Source organism: Triturus cristatus, chromosome 8 (genome assembly GCF_964204655.1).
Source record: "Triturus cristatus chromosome 8, aTriCri1.1, whole genome shotgun sequence".
NCBI classification, from domain to species: domain Eukaryota; kingdom Metazoa; phylum Chordata; class Amphibia; order Caudata; family Salamandridae; genus Triturus; species Triturus cristatus.
In genome coordinates this window covers 54,507,926-54,526,918 of record NC_140591.1, presented here as the reverse complement: position 1 = coordinate 54,526,918, position 18,993 = coordinate 54,507,926, and the positions used below count along the sequence as shown (strand labels likewise).

Here is an 18,993-nt window from a genome sequence, read left to right as displayed (position 1 = left end):
TTTCACTTCTCCTTGAACAAAGTTGTCAGTATTGAGACGACATAGCTTACCTACTCAGGCGACATACGTCTGTGTAATACAGTGCTGGTCCACTCAGAGTTTTAAAAGAAAAACGACCTAACATTTATCCCAAAAACGCTACTCACCCATTTCACCAGTTAGCTGCTGAACAATGCAGGACACATTAAAACACAGCTCTAACCTCAGATTGAAAATCCAGGTTCTGCATCTCTGTTCTGGGATTGTTCGAAAAAAGAGGCTGAATACTATAGCTGCTGGCAGGCCGAAATAGCTCAGTTGGGAGAGCGTTAGACTGAAGATCTAAAGATCCCGGGTTTCGGCACATTTTGAACTTCTGCTTTGCATGCCACAAAGACTATTTTGAGTCAACTCATATTGACTTTGTTTATAATGATCAAAACCTTTTATCAAGATAATCGACAATACAATTAATTCAACATATTATTTACTTTCTGTCTTTCTTTCAAACTTGCTTCCACCTCTCTTGTATTCAACTTTGCCTCCTTTATTTCCCAATTCTTCCTTTAATTGAAAGTAAAGCTTTGCCTGCATCAGCCTCGAGTTCCCCTTATACAAAACTGTTAGTAGTCAGATGACCTAGCTTGCCGACCCTCGCCATATAGGTCTGTGTTTCTGAGTATAAGTCCATTCATAGTTTACAAACATCATCTAACTAACTTGGCTCCTAAAAAGGAAATTCACCCATCAGACCAATTTAGCTACTGAATAATACTGGACAATTTAACACATAACTGCACATGCAGATAGAGTGACCAGGTTCTGCATTTATCTTTAACAATTATAAAAAATACAACAGAAAGCCAAAATTGCCAGCTGGATGAAATAGCTCAGTTGGGAGAGCAGTAGACTGAAGATCTAAAGGTCCCTGGTTCAATCCCGGGTTTAGGCACATTTTGAACTTCTGCTTTGCATGCCACAAATGCTATTTGGAGTCAACTCATATTGACGTTGTTTATAATGATCAAAACCTTTTATCAAGCTGATCGATAAGACAACCATTTCAACATATTTTTTACATTCTGTCTTTCTGTCAAACTTGCTTCCACCTCTCTTGTATTCAACTTTACCTGCTTTATTTGCCAATTCTTCCTTTAATTGAAAGTAAAGCTTTGCCTGCATCAGCCTCGAGTTCCCCTTATACAAAACTGTTAGTAGTCAGATGACCTAGTTTGCCTACCCTCGCCATATAGGTCTGTGTGTCTGAGTATAAGTCCATTCATAGTTTACAAACATCTTCTAACTAACTTGGCTCCTAAAAAGGAAATTCACCCATCAGACCAATTTAGCTGCTGAATAATATTGGACAATTTAACACATAACTGCACATGCAGATAGAATGACCAGGGTCTGCATTTATCTTTAACAATTATCAAAAATACAACAGAAAGCCAAAATGGCCAGCTGGATGAAATAGCTCAGTTGGGCGAGTGTTAGATTGAAAATCTAAAAGTCCCTTGTTCAATGCTGGGTTTCGGAAAAGTCTGAGAGGTTTCTTGCTTCTCACAAAATATTTCTTGGTATCAGCTCAAGTTTTTCTTTCTTTATTTATCAAAATATTTGATCAACTGATCGACAACATGATCAATTCAACATAGAATTGTCTTTCTGTCCTCCTTCTAAATTTGCTTCCACCTCTCTTGCATTCAGCTTCGACTACAAATGTTTCCTATTTCATGCTTTTTTGTAAAGTAAACTCTTGTCTGCATCAGCTTCCACTTCTCCTTGAACACAGATTTCAGTATTCAGATGACATAGCTTACCTACTCAGGCCAAATACCTCTGTGTAATATGGTGCTAGTCCATTCAGAGTAAAAAAAAAAGCTACCTAACCTGGATCCGAAAAATGCTATTTACCTATTGCACCCGTTAACTGATGAATGATACAGGACATCTTAAAACATAGCTCTAGCATGAGGTTGAGCATCTATTTTCTTGGGAAGTTTAAAAGAAAGGATGAAGACCCAAACTACCAGCAGGCCGAAATAGCTCAGTTGGGAGAGCGTTAGACTGAAGATCTAAAGGTCCCTGGTTCAATCCTGGGTTTTGGCACAATTTCAACTTCTGCTTTTCATGTCACAAAAGCTGTTTGGAGTTAAATCAACGCTCTTCTTTATCAAAACCTTTTATCAATCTGATCAACAACACAATCAATTCAACATAATATTTACTTTCTGTCTTCCTTTCAAAGTTGCTTCCACCTCTCTTGTATTCAACTATGCCTCATTTATTTGAAACTTCTTGCTTTATTTTAAAGTAAAGCTTTGCCTGCATCAGCCTCCAATTCCCCTTATACAAAACTGTCAGTAGTCAGATGACATAGCTTGTACACCCTGGCCATATAGGTCTGTGTTTCAGAGTATAAGTCAATTCAGAGTTTAGAAAAAAAATTCTACCTACCTTGTCCCCTAAAAAGGATATTCACACATCAGACCAAGTTACCTGCTGAATGATACTGGACACTTTAACACATAACTATAAACGAAAATAGAATGACCAGGTTCTGTATGTATCGTCTACAATTATTAATAATACATCAGGAGGCCACAGGGACTTGTTGGCTGAAATATCTCAGTTGGGAGATCGTTAGACTGAAGAGCTTAAGGTACCTGATTCAATCCTGACTTTCAGCACAGTGCGAGGGGATCCTACATTCTTGCAAAATATTTCTTGAAATCAGCTCTGGTTTTTTTTACTTTATTTCTCAAAATATTTTATCAACTGATCAACAACATGATAACTTCAACAAAAAGTTGTCTTTCTGTCCTCCTTCTAAACTTGCTTCCACCTCTCTTGCCATTAGCTTTGATGACGAATTTATCCCATTTCATACTTTTTTCAAAGTAAACTCTTGTCTGCATCAGCTTTCACTTCTCCTTGAACAAAGTTGTCAGTATTGAGATGACATAGCTTACCTACTCAGGCGACATACGTCTGTGTAATACAGTGCTGGTCCACTCAGAGTTTTAAAAGAAAAACGACCTAACATTTATCCCAAAAACGCTACTCACCCATTTCACCAGTTAGCTGCTGAACAATGCAGGACACATTAAAACACAGCTCTAACCTCAGATTGAAAATTCAGGTTCTGCATCTCTGTTCTGGGATTGTTCAAAAAAAGAGGCTGAATACTATAGCTGCTGGCAGGCCGAAATAGTTCAGTTGGGAGAGCAGTAGACTGAAGATCTAAAGATCCCGGGTTTCGGCACATTTTGAACTTCTGCTTTGCATGCCACAAAGACTATTTTGAGTCAACTCATATTGACTTTGTTTATAATGATCAAAACCTTTTATCAAGATAATCGACAATACAATTAATTCAACATATTATTTACTTTCTGTCTTTCTTTCAAACTTGCTTCCACCTCTCTTGTATTCAACTTTGCCTCCTTTATTTCCCAATTCTTCCTTTAATTGAAAGTAAAGCTTTGCCTGCATCAGCCTCGAGTTCCCCTTATACAAAACTGTTAGTAGTCAGATGACCTAGCTTGCCGACCCTCGCCATATAGGTCTGTGTTTCTGAGTATAAGTCCATTCATAGTTTACAAACATCATCTAACTAACTTGGCTCCTAAAAAGGAAATTCACCCATCAGACCAATTTAGCTACTGAATAATACTGGACAATTTAACACATAACTGCACATGCAGATAGAGTGACCAGGTTCTGCATTTATCTTTAACAATTATAAAAAATACAACAGAAAGCCAAAATTGCCAGCTGGATGAAATAGCTCAGTTGGGAGAGCAGTAGACTGAAGATCTAAAGGTCCCTGGTTCAATCCCGGGTTTAGGCACATTTTGAACTTCTGCTTTGCATGCCACAAATGCTATTTGGAGTCAACTCATATTGACGTTGTTTATAATGATCAAAACCTTTTATCAAGCTGATCGATAAGACAACCATTTCAACATATTTTTTACATTCTGTCTTTCTGTCAAACTTGCTTCCACCTCTCTTGTATTCAACTTTACCTGCTTTATTTGCCAATTCTTCCTTTAATTGAAAGTAAAGCTTTGCCTGCATCAGCCTCGAGTTCCCCTTATACAAAACTGTTAGTAGTCAGATGACCTAGTTTGCCTACCCTCGCCATATAGGTCTGTGTGTCTGAGTATAAGTCCATTCATAGTTTACAAACATCTTCTAACTAACTTGGCTCCTAAAAAGGAAATTCACCCATCAGACCAATTTAGCTGCTGAATAATATTGGACAATTTAACACATAACTGCACATGCAGATAGAATGACCAGGGTCTGCATTTATCTTTAACAATTATCAAAAATACAACAGAAAGCCAAAATGGCCAGCTGGATGAAATAGCTCAGTTGGGCGAGTGTTAGATTGAAAATCTAAAAGTCCCTTGTTCAATGCTGGGTTTCGGAAAAGTCTGAGAGGTTTCTTGCTTCTCACAAAATATTTCTTGGTATCAGCTCAAGTTTTTCTTTCTTTATTTATCAAAATATTTGATCAACTGATCGACAACATGATCAATTCAACATAGAATTGTCTTTCTGTCCTCCTTCTAAATTTGCTTCCACCTCTCTTGCATTCAGCTTCGACTACAAATGTTTCCTATTTCATGCTTTTTTGTAAAGTAAACTCTTGTCTGCATCAGCTTCCACTTCTCCTTGAACACAGATTTCAGTATTCAGATGACATAGCTTACCTACTCAGGCCAAATACCTCTGTGTAATATGGTGCTAGTCCATTCAGAGTAAAAAAAAAAGCTACCTAACCTGGATCCGAAAAATGCTATTTACCTATTGCACCCGTTAACTGATGAATGATACAGGACATCTTAAAACATAGCTCTAGCATGAGGTTGAGCATCTATTTTCTTGGGAAGTTTAAAGGAAAGGATGAAGACCCAAACTACCAGCAGGCCGAAATAGCTCAGTTGGGAGAGCGTTAGACTGAAGATCTAAAGGTCCCTGGTTCAATCCTGGGTTTTGGCACAATTTCAACTTCTGCTTTTCATGTCACAAAAGCTGTTTGGAGTTAAATCAACGCTCTTCTTTATCAAAACCTTTTATCAATCTGATCAACAACACAATCAATTCAACATATTATTTACTTTCTGTCTTCCTTTCAAAGTTGCTTCCACCTCTCTTGTATTCAACTATGCCTCATTTATTTGAAACTTCTTGCTTTATTTTAAAGTAAAGCTTTGCCTGCATCAGCCTCCAATTCCCCTTATACAAAACTGTCAGTAGTCAGATGACATAGCTTGTACACCCTGGCCATATAGGTCTGTGTTTCAGAGTATAAGTCAATTCAGAGTTTAGAAAAAAAAATTCTACCTACATTGTCCCCTAAAAAGGATATTCACTCATCAGACCAAGTTACCTGCTGAATGATACTGGACACTTTAACACATAACTATAAACGAAAATAGAATGACCAGGTTCTGTATGTATCGTCTACAATTATTAATAATACATCAGGAGGCCACAGGGACTTGTTGGCTGAAATATCTCAGTTGGGAGATCGTTAGACTGAAGAGCTTAAGGTACCTGATTCAATCCTGACTTTCAGCACAGTGCGAGGGGATCCTACATTCTTGCAAAATATTTCTTGAAATCAGCTCTAGTTTTTTTTTCTTTATTTCTCAAAATATTTTATCAACTGATCAACAACATGATAACTTCAACAAAAAGTTGTCTTTCTGTCCTCCTTCTAAACTTGCTTCCACCTCTCTTGCCATCAGCTTTGATGACGAATTTATCCCATTTTATACTTTTTTCAAAGTAAACTCTTGTCTGCATCAGCTTTCACTTCTCCTTGAACAAAGTTGTCAGTATTGAGATGACATAGCTTACCTACTCAGGCGACATACGTCTGTGTAATACAGTGCTGGTCCACTTAGAGTTTTAAAAGAAAAACGACCGAACATTTATCCCAAAAACGCTACTCACCCATTTCACCAGTTAGCTGCTGAACAATGCAGGACACATTAAAACACAGCTCTAACCTCAGATTGAAAATCCAGGTTCTGCATCTCTGTTCTGGGATTGTTCAAAAAAAGAGGCTGAATACTATAGCTGCTGGCAGGCCGAAATAGCTCAGTTGGGAGAGCGTTAGACTGAAGATCTAAAGATCCCGGGTTTCGGCACATTTTGAACTTCTGCTTTGCATGCCACAAAGACTATTTTGAGTCAACTCATATTGACTTTGTTTATAATGATCAAAACCTTTTATCAAGATAATCGACAATACAATTAATTCAACATATTATTTACTTTCTGTCTTTCTTTCAAACTTGCTTCCACCTCTCTTGTATTCAACTTTGCCTCCTTTATTTCCCAATTCTTCCTTTAATTGAAAGTAAAGCTTTGCCTGCATCAGCCTCGAGTTCCCCTTATACAAAACTGTTAGTAGTCAGATGACCTAGCTTGCCGACCCTCGCCATATAGGTCTGTGTTTCTGAGTATAAGTCCATTCATAGTTTACAAACATCATCTAACTAACTTGGCTCCTAAAAAGGAAATTCACCCATCAGACCAATTTAGCTACTGAATAATACTGGACAATTTAACACATAACTGCACATGCAGATAGAGTGACCAGGTTCTGCATTTATCTTTAACAATTATAAAAAATACAACAGAAAGCCAAAATTGCCAGCTGGATGAAATAGCTCAGTTGGGAGAGCAGTAGACTGAAGATCTAAAGGTCCCTGGTTCAATCCCGGGTTTAGGCACATTTTGAACTTCTGCTTTGCATGCCACAAATGCTATTTGGAGTCAACTCATATTGACGTTGTTTATAATGATCAAAACCTTTTATCAAGCTGATCGATAAGACAACCATTTCAACATATTTTTTACATTCTGTCTTTCTGTCAAACTTGCTTCCACCTCTCTTGTATTCAACTTTACCTGCTTTATTTGCCAATTCTTCCTTTAATTGAAAGTAAAGCTTTGCCTGCATCAGCCTCGAGTTCCCCTTATACAAAACTGTTAGTAGTCAGATGACCTAGTTTGCCTACCCTCGCCATATAGGTCTGTGTGTCTGAGTATAAGTCCATTCATAGTTTACAAACATCTTCTAACTAACTTGGCTCCTAAAAAGGAAATTCACCCATCAGACCAATTTAGCTGCTGAATAATATTGGACAATTTAACACATAACTGCACATGCAGATAGAATGACCAGGGTCTGCATTTATCTTTAACAATTATCAAAAATACAACAGAAAGCCAAAATGGCCAGCTGGATGAAATAGCTCAGTTGGGCGAGTGTTAGATTGAAAATCTAAAAGTCCCTTGTTCAATGCTGGGTTTCGGAAAAGTCTGAGAGGTTTCTTGCTTCTCACAAAATATTTCTTGGTATCAGCTCAAGTTTTTCTTTCTTTATTTATCAAAATATTTGATCAACTGATCGACAACATGATCAATTCAACATAGAATTGTCTTTCTGTCCTCCTTCTAAATTTGCTTCCACCTCTCTTGCATTCAGCTTCGACTACAAATGTTTCCTATTTCATGCTTTTTTGTAAAGTAAACTCTTGTCTGCATCAGCTTCCACTTCTCCTTGAACACAGATTTCAGTATTCAGATGACATAGCTTACCTACTCAGGCCAAATACCTCTGTGTAATATGGTGCTAGTCCATTCAGAGTAAAAAAAAAAGCTACCTAACCTGGATCCGAAAAATGCTATTTACCTATTGCACCCGTTAACTGATGAATGATACAGGACATCTTAAAACATAGCTCTAGCATGAGGTTGAGCATCTATTTTCTTGGGAAGTTTAAAAGAAATGATGAAGACCCAAACTACCAGCAGGCCGAAATAGCTCAGTTGGGAGAGCGTTAGACTGAAGATCTAAAGGTCCCTGGTTCAATCCTGGGTTTTGGCACAATTTCAACTTCTGCTTTTCATGTCACAAAAGCTGTTTGGAGTTAAATCAACGCTCTTCTTTATCAAAACCTTTTATCAATCTGATCAACAACACAATCAATTCAACATAATATTTACTTTCTGTCTTCCTTTCAAAGTTGCTTCCACCTCTCTTGTATTCAACTATGCCTCATTTATTTGAAACTTCTTGCTTTATTTTAAAGTAAAGCTTTGCCTGCATCAGCCTCCAATTCCCCTTATACAAAACTGTCAGTAGTCAGATGACATAGCTTGTACACCCTGGCCATATAGGTCTGTGTTTCAGAGTATAAGTCAATTCAGAGTTTAGAAAAAAAATTCTACCTACCTTGTCCCCTAAAAAGGATATTCACACATCAGACCAAGTTACCTGCTGAATGATACTGGACACTTTAACACATAACTATAAACGAAAATAGAATGACCAGGTTCTGTATGTATCGTCTACAATTATTAATAATACATCAGGAGGCCACAGGGACTTGTTGGCTGAAATATCTCAGTTGGGAGATCGTTAGACTGAAGAGCTTAAGGTACCTGATTCAATCCTGACTTTCAGCACAGTGCGAGGGGATCCTACATTCTTGCAAAATATTTCTTGAAATCAGCTCTGTTTTTTTTTACTTTATTTCTCAAAATATTTTATCAACTGATCAACAACATGATAACTTCAACAAAAAGTTGTCTTTCTGTCCTCCTTCTAAACTTGCTTCCACCTCTCTTGCCATTAGCTTTGATGACGAATTTATCCCATTTCATACTTTTTTCAAAGTAAACTCTTGTCTGCATCAGCTTTCACTTCTCCTTGAACAAAGTTGTCAGTATTGAGATGACATAGCTTACCTACTCAGGCGACATACGTCTGTGTAATACAGTGCTGGTCCACTCAGAGTTTTAAAAGAAAAACGACCTAACATTTATCCCAAAAACGCTACTCACCCATTTCACCAGTTAGCTGCTGAACAATGCAGGACACATTAAAACACAGCTCTAACCTCAGATTGAAAATTCAGGTTCTGCATCTCTGTTCTGGGATTGTTCAAAAAAAGAGGCTGAATACTATAGCTGCTGGCAGGCCGAAATAGTTCAGTTGGGAGAGCAGTAGACTGAAGATCTAAAGATCCCGGGTTTCGGCACATTTTGAACTTCTGCTTTGCATGCCACAAAGACTATTTTGAGTCAACTCATATTGACTTTGTTTATAATGATCAAAACCTTTTATCAAGATAATCGACAATACAATTAATTCAACATATTATTTACTTTCTGTCTTTCTTTCAAACTTGCTTCCACCTCTCTTGTATTCAACTTTGCCTCCTTTATTTCCCAATTCTTCCTTTAATTGAAAGTAAAGCTTTGCCTGCATCAGCCTCGAGTTCCCCTTATACAAAACTGTTAGTAGTCAGATGACCTAGCTTGCCGACCCTCGCCATATAGGTCTGTGTTTCTGAGTATAAGTCCATTCATAGTTTACAAACATCATCTAACTAACTTGGCTCCTAAAAAGGAAATTCACCCATCAGACCAATTTAGCTACTGAATAATACTGGACAATTTAACACATAACTGCACATGCAGATAGAGTGACCAGGTTCTGCATTTATCTTTAACAATTATAAAAAATACAACAGAAAGCCAAAATTGCCAGCTGGATGAAATAGCTCAGTTGGGAGAGCAGTAGACTGAAGATCTAAAGGTCCCTGGTTCAATCCCGGGTTTAGGCACATTTTGAACTTCTGCTTTGCATGCCACAAATGCTATTTGGAGTCAACTCATATTGACGTTGTTTATAATGATCAAAACCTTTTATCAAGCTGATCGATAAGACAACCATTTCAACATATTTTTTACATTCTGTCTTTCTGTCAAACTTGCTTCCACCTCTCTTGTATTCAACTTTACCTGCTTTATTTGCCAATTCTTCCTTTAATTGAAAGTAAAGCTTTGCCTGCATCAGCCTCGAGTTCCCCTTATACAAAACTGTTAGTAGTCAGATGACCTAGTTTGCCTACCCTCGCCATATAGGTCTGTGTGTCTGAGTATAAGTCCATTCATAGTTTACAAACATCTTCTAACTAACTTGGCTCCTAAAAAGGAAATTCACCCATCAGACCAATTTAGCTGCTGAATAATATTGGACAATTTAACACATAACTGCACATGCAGATAGAATGACCAGGGTCTGCATTTATCTTTAACAATTATCAAAAATACAACAGAAAGCCAAAATGGCCAGCTGGATGAAATAGCTCAGTTGGGCGAGTGTTAGATTGAAAATCTAAAAGTCCCTTGTTCAATGCTGGGTTTCGGAAAAGTCTGAGAGGTTTCTTGCTTCTCACAAAATATTTCTTGGTATCAGCTCAAGTTTTTCTTTCTTTATTTATCAAAATATTTGATCAACTGATCGACAACATGATCAATTCAACATAGAATTGTCTTTCTGTCCTCCTTCTAAATTTGCTTCCACCTCTCTTGCATTCAGCTTCGACTACAAATGTTTCCTATTTCATGCTTTTTTGTAAAGTAAACTCTTGTCTGCATCAGCTTCCACTTCTCCTTGAACACAGATTTCAGTATTCAGATGACATAGCTTACCTACTCAGGCCAAATACCTCTGTGTAATATGGTGCTAGTCCATTCAGAGTAAAAAAAAAAGCTACCTAACCTGGATCCGAAAAATGCTATTTACCTATTGCACCCGTTAACTGATGAATGATACAGGACATCTTAAAACATAGCTCTAGCATGAGGTTGAGCATCTATTTTCTTGGGAAGTTTAAAAGAAAGGATGAAGACCCAAACTACAAGCAGGCCGAAATAGCTCAGTTGGGAGAGCGTTAGACTGAAGATCTAAAGGTCCCTGGTTCAATCCTGGGTTTTGGCACAATTTCAACTTCTGCTTTTCATGTCACAAAAGCTGTTTGGAGTTAAATCAACGCTCTTCTTTATCAAAACCTTTTATCAATCTGATCAACAACACAATCAATTCAACATATTATTTACTTTCTGTCTTCCTTTCAAAGTTGCTTCCACCTCTCTTGTATTCAACTATGCCTCATTTATTTGAAACTTCTTGCTTTCTTTTAAAGTAAAGCTTTGCCTGCATCAGCCTCCAATTCCCCTTATACAAAACTGTCAGTAGTCAGATGACATAGCTTGTACACCCTGGCCATATAGGTCTGTGTTTCAGAGTATAAGTCAATTCAGAGTTTAGAAAAAAAAAATCTACCTACATTGTCCCCTAAAAAGGATATTCACTCATCAGACCAAGTTACCTGCTGAATGATACTGGACACTTTAACACATAACTATAAACGAAAATAGAATGACCAGGTTCTGTATGTATCGTCTACAATTATTAATAATACATCAGGAGGCCACAGGGACTTGTTGGCTGAAATATCTCAGTTGGGAGATCGTTAGACTGAAGAGCTTAAGGTACCTGATTCAATCCTGACTTTCAGCACAGTGCGAGGGGATCCTACATTCTTGCAAAATATTTCTTGAAATCAGCTCTAGTTTTTTTTTCTTTATTTCTCAAAATATTTTATCAACTGATCAACAACATGATAACTTCAACAAAAAGTTGTCTTTCTGTCCTCCTTCTAAACTTGCTTCCACCTCTCTTGCCATCAGCTTTGATGACGAATTTATCCCATTTTATACTTTTTTCAAAGTAAACTCTTGTCTGCATCAGCTTTCGCTTCTCCTTGAACAAAGTTGTCAGTATTGAGATGACATAGCTTACCTACTCAGGCGACATACGTCTGTGTAATACAGTGCTGGTCCACTTAGAGTTTTAAAAGAAAAACGACCGAACATTTATCCCAAAAACGCTACTCACCCATTTCACCAGTTAGCTGCTGAACAATGCAGGACACATTAAAACACAGCTCTAACCTCAGATTGAAAATCCAGGTTCTGCATCTCTGTTCTGGGATTGTTCAAAAAAAGAGGCTGAATAATATAGCTGCTGGCAGGCCGAAATAGCTCAGTTGGGAGAGTGTTAGACTGAAGATCTAAAGGTCCCTGGTTCGATCCCGGGTTTCGGCACATTTTGAACTTCTGCTTTGCATGCCACAAAGACTATTTTGAGTCAACTCATATTGACTTTGTTTATAATGATCAAAACCTTTTATCAAGATAATCGACAACACAATTAATTCAACATATTATTTACTTTCTGTCTTTCTTTCAAGCTTGCTTCCACCTCTCTTGTATTCAACTTTGCCTCCTTTATTTCCCAATTCTTCCTTTAATTGAAACTAAAGCTTTGCCTGCATCAGCCTCCAGTTCCCCTTATACAAAACTGTTAGTAGTCAGATGACCTAGCTTGCCGACCCTCGCCATATAGGTCTGTGTTTCTGAGTATAAGTCCATTCATAGTTTACAAACATCATCTAACTAACTTGGCTCCTAAAAAGGAAATTCACCCATCAGACCAATTTAGCTACTGAATAATACTGGACAATTTAACACATAACTGCACATGCAGATAGAGTGACCAGGTTCTGCATTTATCTTTAACAATTATAAAAAATACAACAGAAAGCCAAAATTGCCAGCTGGATGAAATAGCTCAGTTGGGAGAGCAGTAGACTGAAGATCTAAAGGTCCCTGGTTCAATCCCGGGTTTAGGCACATTTTGAACTTCTGCTTTGCATTCCACAAATGCTATTTGGAGTCAACTCATATTGACGTTGTTTATAATGATCAAAACCTTTTATCAAGCTGATCGATAAGACAACCATTTCAACATATTTTTTACATTCTGTCTTTCTGTCAAACTTGCTTCCACCTCTCTTGTATTCAACTTTACCTGCTTTATTTGCCAATTCTTCCTTTAATTGAAAGTAAAGCTTTGCCTGCATCAGCCTCGAGTTCCCCTTATACAAAACTGTTAGTAGTCAGATGACCTAGTTTGCCTACCCTCGCCATATAGGTCTGTGTGTCTGAGTATAAGTCCATTCATAGTTTACAAACATCTTCTAACTAACTTGGCTCCTAAAAAGGAAATTCACCCATCAGACCAATTTAGCTGCTGAATAATATTGGACAATTTAACACATAACTGCACATGCAGATAGAATGACCAGGGTCTGCATTTATCTTTAACAATTATCAAAAATACAACAGAAAGCCAAAATGTCCAGCTGGATGAAATAGCTCAGTCGGGAGAGTGTTAGATTGAAAATCTAAAAGTCCCTTGTTCAATGCTGGGTTTCGGAAAAGTCTGAGAGGTTTCTTGCTTCTCACAAAGTATTTCTTGGTATCAGCTCAAGTTTTTCTTTCTTTATTTATCAAAATATTTGATCAACTGATCGACAACATGATCAATTCAACATAGAATTGTCTTTCTGTCCTCCTACTAAATTTGCTTCCACCTCTCTTGCATTCAGCTTCGACTACAAATGTTTCCTATTTCATGCTTTTTTGTAAAGTAAACTCTTGTCTGCATCAGCTTCCACTTCTCCTTGAACACAGATTTCAGTATTCAGATGACATAGCTTACCTACTCAGGCCAAATACCTCTGTGTAATATGGTGCTAGTCCATTCAGAGTAAAAAAAAAAGCTACCTAACCTGGATCCGAAAAATGCTATTTACCTATTGCACCCGTTAACTGATGAATGATACAGGACATCTTAAAACATAGCTCTAGCATGAGGTTGAGCATCTATTTTCTTGGGAAGTTTAAAAGAAAGGATGAAGACCCAAACTACCAGCAGGCTGAAATAGCTCAGTTGGGAGAGCGTTAGACTGAAGATCTAAAGGTCCCTGGTTCAATCCCGGGTTTCGGCACAATTTGAACTTCTGCTTTTCATGTCACAAAAGCTGTTTGTGTTGTTGATGAGATTGATAAAAGGTTTTGATAAAGAAGAGCGTTGATTTAACTCCAATCAATTCAACATATTATTTACTTTCTGTCTTCCTTTCAAACTTGCTTCCACCTCTCTTGTATTCAACTATGCCTCATTTATTTGAAACTTCTTGCTTTATTTTAAAGTAAAGCTTTGCCTGCATCAGCCTCCAATTCCCCTTATACAAAACTGTCAGTAGTCAGATGACATAGCTTGTACACCCTGGCCATATAGGTCTGTGTTTCAGAGTATAAGTCAATTCAGAGTTTAGAAAAAAAAATTCTACCTACCTTGTCCCCTAAAAAGGATATTCACTCATCAGACCAAGTTACCTGCTGAATGATACTGGACACTTTAACACATAACTATAAACGAAAATAGAATGACCAGGTTCTGTATGTATCGTCTACAATTATTAATAATACATCAGGAGGCCACAGGGACTTGTTGGCTGAAATATCTCAGTTGGGAGATCGTTAGACTGAAGAGCTTAAGGTACCTGATTCAATCCTGACTTTCAGCACAGTGCGAGGGGATCCTACATTCTTGCAAAATATTTCTTGAAATCAGCTCTAGTTTTTTTTTCTTTATTTCTCAAAATATTTTATCAACTGATCAACAACATGATAACTTCAACAAAAAGTTGTCTTTCTGTCCTCCTTCTAAACTTGCTTCCACCTCTCTTGCCATCAACTTTGATGACGAATTTATCCCATTTTATACTTTTTTCAAAGTAAACTCTTGTCTGCATCAGCTTTCACTTCTCCTTGAACAAAGTTGTCAGTATTGAGATGACATAGTTACCTACTCAGGCGACATACGTCTGTGTAATACAGTGCTGGTCCACTCAGAGTTTTAAAAGAAAAACGACCTAACATTTATCCCAAAAACGCTACTCACCCATTTCACCAGTTAGCTGCTGAACAATGCAGGACACATTAAAACACAGCTCTAACCTCAGATTGAAAATCCAGGTTCTGCATCTCTGTTCTGGGATTGTTCAAAAAAAGAGGCTGAATACTATAGCTGCTGGCAGGCCGAAATAGCTCAGTTGGGAGAGTGTTAGACTGAAGATCTAAAGGTCCCTTGTTCGATCCCGGGTTTCGGCACATTTTGAACTTCTGCTTTGCATGCCACAAAGACTATTTTGAGTCAACTCATATTGACTTTGTTTAAAATGATCAAAACCTTTTATCAAGATAATCGACAATACAATTAATTCAACATATTATTTACTTTCTGTCTTTCTTTCAAACTTGCTTCCACCTCTCTTGTATTCAACTTTGCCTCCTTTATTTCCCAATTCTTCCTTTAATTGAAAGTAAAGCTTTGCCTGCATCAGCCTCCAGTTCCCCTTATACAAAACTGTTAGTAGTCAGATGACCTAGCTTGCCGACCCTCGCCATATAGGTCTGTGTTTCTGAGTATAAGTCCATTCATAGTTTACAAACATCATCTAACTAACTTGGCTCCTAAAAAGGAAATTCACCCATCAGACCAATTTAGCTACTGAATAATACTGGACAATTTAACACATAACTGCACATGCAGATAGAGTGACCAGGTTCTGCATTTATCTTTAACAATTATAAAAAATACAACAGAAAGCCAAAATTGCCAGCTGGATGAAATAGCTCAGTTGGGAGAACAGTAGACTGAAGATCTAAAGGTTCCTGGTTCAATCCCGGGTTTAGGCACATTTTGAACTTCTGCTTTGCATGCCACAAATGCTATTTGGAGTCAACTCATATTGACGTTGTTTATAATGATCAAAACCTTTTATCAAGCTGATCGAAAAGACAACCATTTCAACATATTTTTTACATTCTGTCTTTCTGTCAAACTTGCTTCCACCTCTCTTGTATTCAACTTTACCTGCTTTATTTCCCAATTCTTCCTTTAATTGAAAGTAAAGCTTTGCCTGCATCAGCCTCCAGTTCCCCTTATACAAAACTGTTAGTAGTCAGATGACCTAGCTTGCCGACCCTCGCCATATAGGTCTGTGTTTCTGAGTATAAGTCCATTCATAGTTTACAAACATCATCTAACTAACTTGGCTCCTAAAAAGGAAATTCACCCATCAGACCAATTTAGCTACTGAATAATACTGGACAATTTAACACATAACTGCACATGCAGATAGAGTGACCAGGTTCTGCATTTATCTTTAACAATTATAAAAAATACAACAGAAAGCCAAAATTGACAGCTGGATGAAATAGCTCAGTTGGGAGAGCAGTAGACTGAAGATCTAAAGGTCCCTGGTTCAATCCCGGGTTTAGGCACATTTTGAACTTCTGCTTTGCATGCCACAAATGCTATTTGGAGTCAACTCATATTGACGTTGTTTATAATGATCAAAACCTTTTATCAAGCTGATCGATAAGACAACCATTTCAACATATTTTTTACATTCTGTCTTTCTGTCAAACTTGCTTCCACCTCTCTTGTATTCAACTTTACCTGCTTTATTTGCCAATTCTTCCTTTAATTGAAAGTAAAGCTTTGCCTGCATCAGCCTCGAGTTCCCCTTATACAAAACTGTTAGTAGTCAGATGACCTAGTTTGCCTACCCTCGCCATATAGGTCTGTGTGTCTGAGTATAAGTCCATTCATAGTTTACAAACATCTTCTAACTAACTTGGCTCCTAAAAAGGAAATTCACCCATCAGACCAATTTAGCTGCTGAATAATATTGGACAATTTAACACATAACTGCACATGCAGATAGAATGACCAGGGTCTGCATTTATCTTTAACAATTATCAAAAATACAACAGAAAGCCAAAATGGCCAGCTGGATGAAATAGCTCAGTTGGGAGAGTGTTAGATTGAAAATCTAAAAGTCCCTTGTTCAATGCTGGGTTTCGGAAAAGTCTGAGAGGGTTCTTGCTTCTCACAAAATATTTCTTGGTATCAGCTCAAGTTTTTCTTTCTTTATTTATCAAAATATTTGATCAACTGATCGACAACATGATCAATTCAACATAGAATTGTCTTTCTGTCCTCCTTCTAAATTTGCTTCCACCTCTCTTGCATTCAGCTTCGACTACAAATGTTTCCTATTTCATGCTTTTTTGTAAAGTAAACTCTTGTCTGCATCAGCTTCCACTTCTCCTTGAACACAGATTTCAGTATTCAGATGACATAGCTTACCTACTCAGGCCAAATACCTCTGTGTAATATGGTGCTAGTCCATTCAGAGTAAAAAAAAAAGCTACCTAACCTGGATCCGAAAAATGCTATTTACCTATTGCACCCGTTAACTGATGAATGATACAGGACATCTTAAAACATAGATCTAGCATGAGGTTGAGCATCTATTTTCTTGGGAAGTTTAAAAGAAAGGATGAAGACCCAAACTACCAGCAGGCCGAAATAGCTCAGTTGGGAGGGCGTTAGACTGAAGATCTAAAGGTCCCTGGTTCAATCCTGGGTTTTGGCACAATTTCAACTTCTGCTTTTCATGTCACAAAAGCTGTTTGGAGTTAAATCAGCGCTCTTCTTTATCAAAACCTTTTATCAATCTGATCAACAACACAATCAATTCAACATATTATTTACTTTCTGTCTTCCTTTCAAAGTTGCTTCCACCTCTCTTGTATTCAACTATGCCTCATTTATTTGAAACTTCTTGCTTTATTTTAAAGTAAAGCTTTGCCTGCATCAGCCTCCAATTCCCCTTATACAAAACTGTCAGTAGTCAGATGACATAGCTTGTACACCCTGGCCATATAGGTCTGTGTTTCAGAGTATAAGTCAATTCAGAGTTTAGAAAAAAAAATTCTACCTACATTGTCCCCTAAAAAGGATATTCACTCATCAGACCAAGTTACCTGCTGAATGATACTGGACACTTTAACACATAACTATAAACGAAAATAGAATGACCAGGTTCTGTATGTATCGTCTACAATTATTAATAATACATCAGGAGGCCACAGGGACTTGTTGGCTGAAATATCTCAGTTGGGAGATCGTTAGACTGAAGAGCTTAAGGTACCTGATTCAATCCTGACTTTCAGCACAGTGCGAGGGGATCCTACATTCTTGCAAAATATTTCTTGAAATCAGCTCTAGTTTTTTTTTCTTTATTTCTCAAAATATTTTATCAACTGATCAACAACATGATAACTTCAACAAAAAGTTGTCTTTCTGTCCTCCTTCTAAACTTGCTTCCACCTCTCTTGCCATCAGCTTTGATGACGAATTTATCCCATTTTATACTTTTTTCAAAGTAAACTCTTGTCTGCATCAGCTTTCACTTCTCCTTGAACAAAGTTGTCAGTATTGAGATGACATAGCTTACCTACTCAGGCGACATACGTCTGTGTAATACAGTGCTGGTCCACTTAGAGTTTTAAAAGAAAAACGACCTAACATTTATCCCAAAAACGCTACTCACCCATTTCACCAGTTAGCTGCTGAACAATGCAGGACACATTAAAACACAGCTCTAACCTCAGATTGAAAATCCAGGTTCTGCATCTCTGTTCTGGGATTGTTCAAAAAAAGAGGCTGAATACTATAGCTGCTGGCAGGCCGAAATAGCTCAGTTGGGAGAGTGTTAGACTGAAGATCTAAAGGTCCCTGGTTCGATCCCGGGTTTCGGCACATTTTGAACTTCTGCTTTGCATGCCACAAAGACTATTTTGAGTCAACTCATATTGACTTTGTTTATAATGATCAAAACCTTTTATCAAGATAATCGACAACACAATTAATTCAACATATTATTTACTTTCTGTCTTTCTTTCAAACTTGCTTCCACCTCTCTTGTATTCAACTTTGCCTCCTTTATTTCCCAATTCTTCCTTTAATTGAAAGTAAAGCTTTGCCTGCATCAGCCTCCAGTTCCCCTTATACAAAACTGTTAGTAGTCAGATGACCTAGCTTGCCGACCCTCGCCATATAGGTCTGTGTTTCTTAGTATAAGTCCATTCATAGTTTACAAACATCATCTAACTAACTTGGCTCCTAAAAAGGAAATTCACCCATCAGACCAATTTAGCTACTGAATAATACTGGACAATTTAACACATAACTGCACATGCAGATAGAGTGACCAGGTTCTGCATTTATCTTTAACAATTATAAAAAAAACAACAGAAAGCCAAAATTGCCAGCTGGATGAAATAGCTCAGTTGGGAGAGCAGTAGACTGAAGATCTAAAGGTCCCTGGTTCAATCCTGGGTTTAGGCACATTTTGAACT

The 18,993-nt window shown here is 37.6% G+C and overlaps 3 non-coding genes across 3 annotated transcripts; all 3 read left to right on the top strand.

Annotated features, from left to right (window-relative positions):
• Positions 1 to 11,900: 11,900 nt before the first annotated feature.
• On the top strand, positions 11,901 to 11,973 carry TRNAF-GAA (transfer RNA phenylalanine (anticodon GAA)). Its single transcript has one exon. It is a non-coding gene; the product is annotated as a tRNA-Phe (tRNA).
• A 1,675-nt stretch (positions 11,974 to 13,648) lies between these two features.
• Positions 13,649 to 13,721, top strand: TRNAF-GAA (transfer RNA phenylalanine (anticodon GAA)). The gene has a single exon. It is a non-coding gene; the product is annotated as a tRNA-Phe (tRNA).
• Positions 13,722 to 18,321: 4,600 nt separating this feature from the next.
• Positions 18,322 to 18,394, top strand: TRNAF-GAA (transfer RNA phenylalanine (anticodon GAA)). The gene has a single exon. It is a non-coding gene; the product is annotated as a tRNA-Phe (tRNA).
• Positions 18,395 to 18,993: the final 599 nt, after the last annotated feature.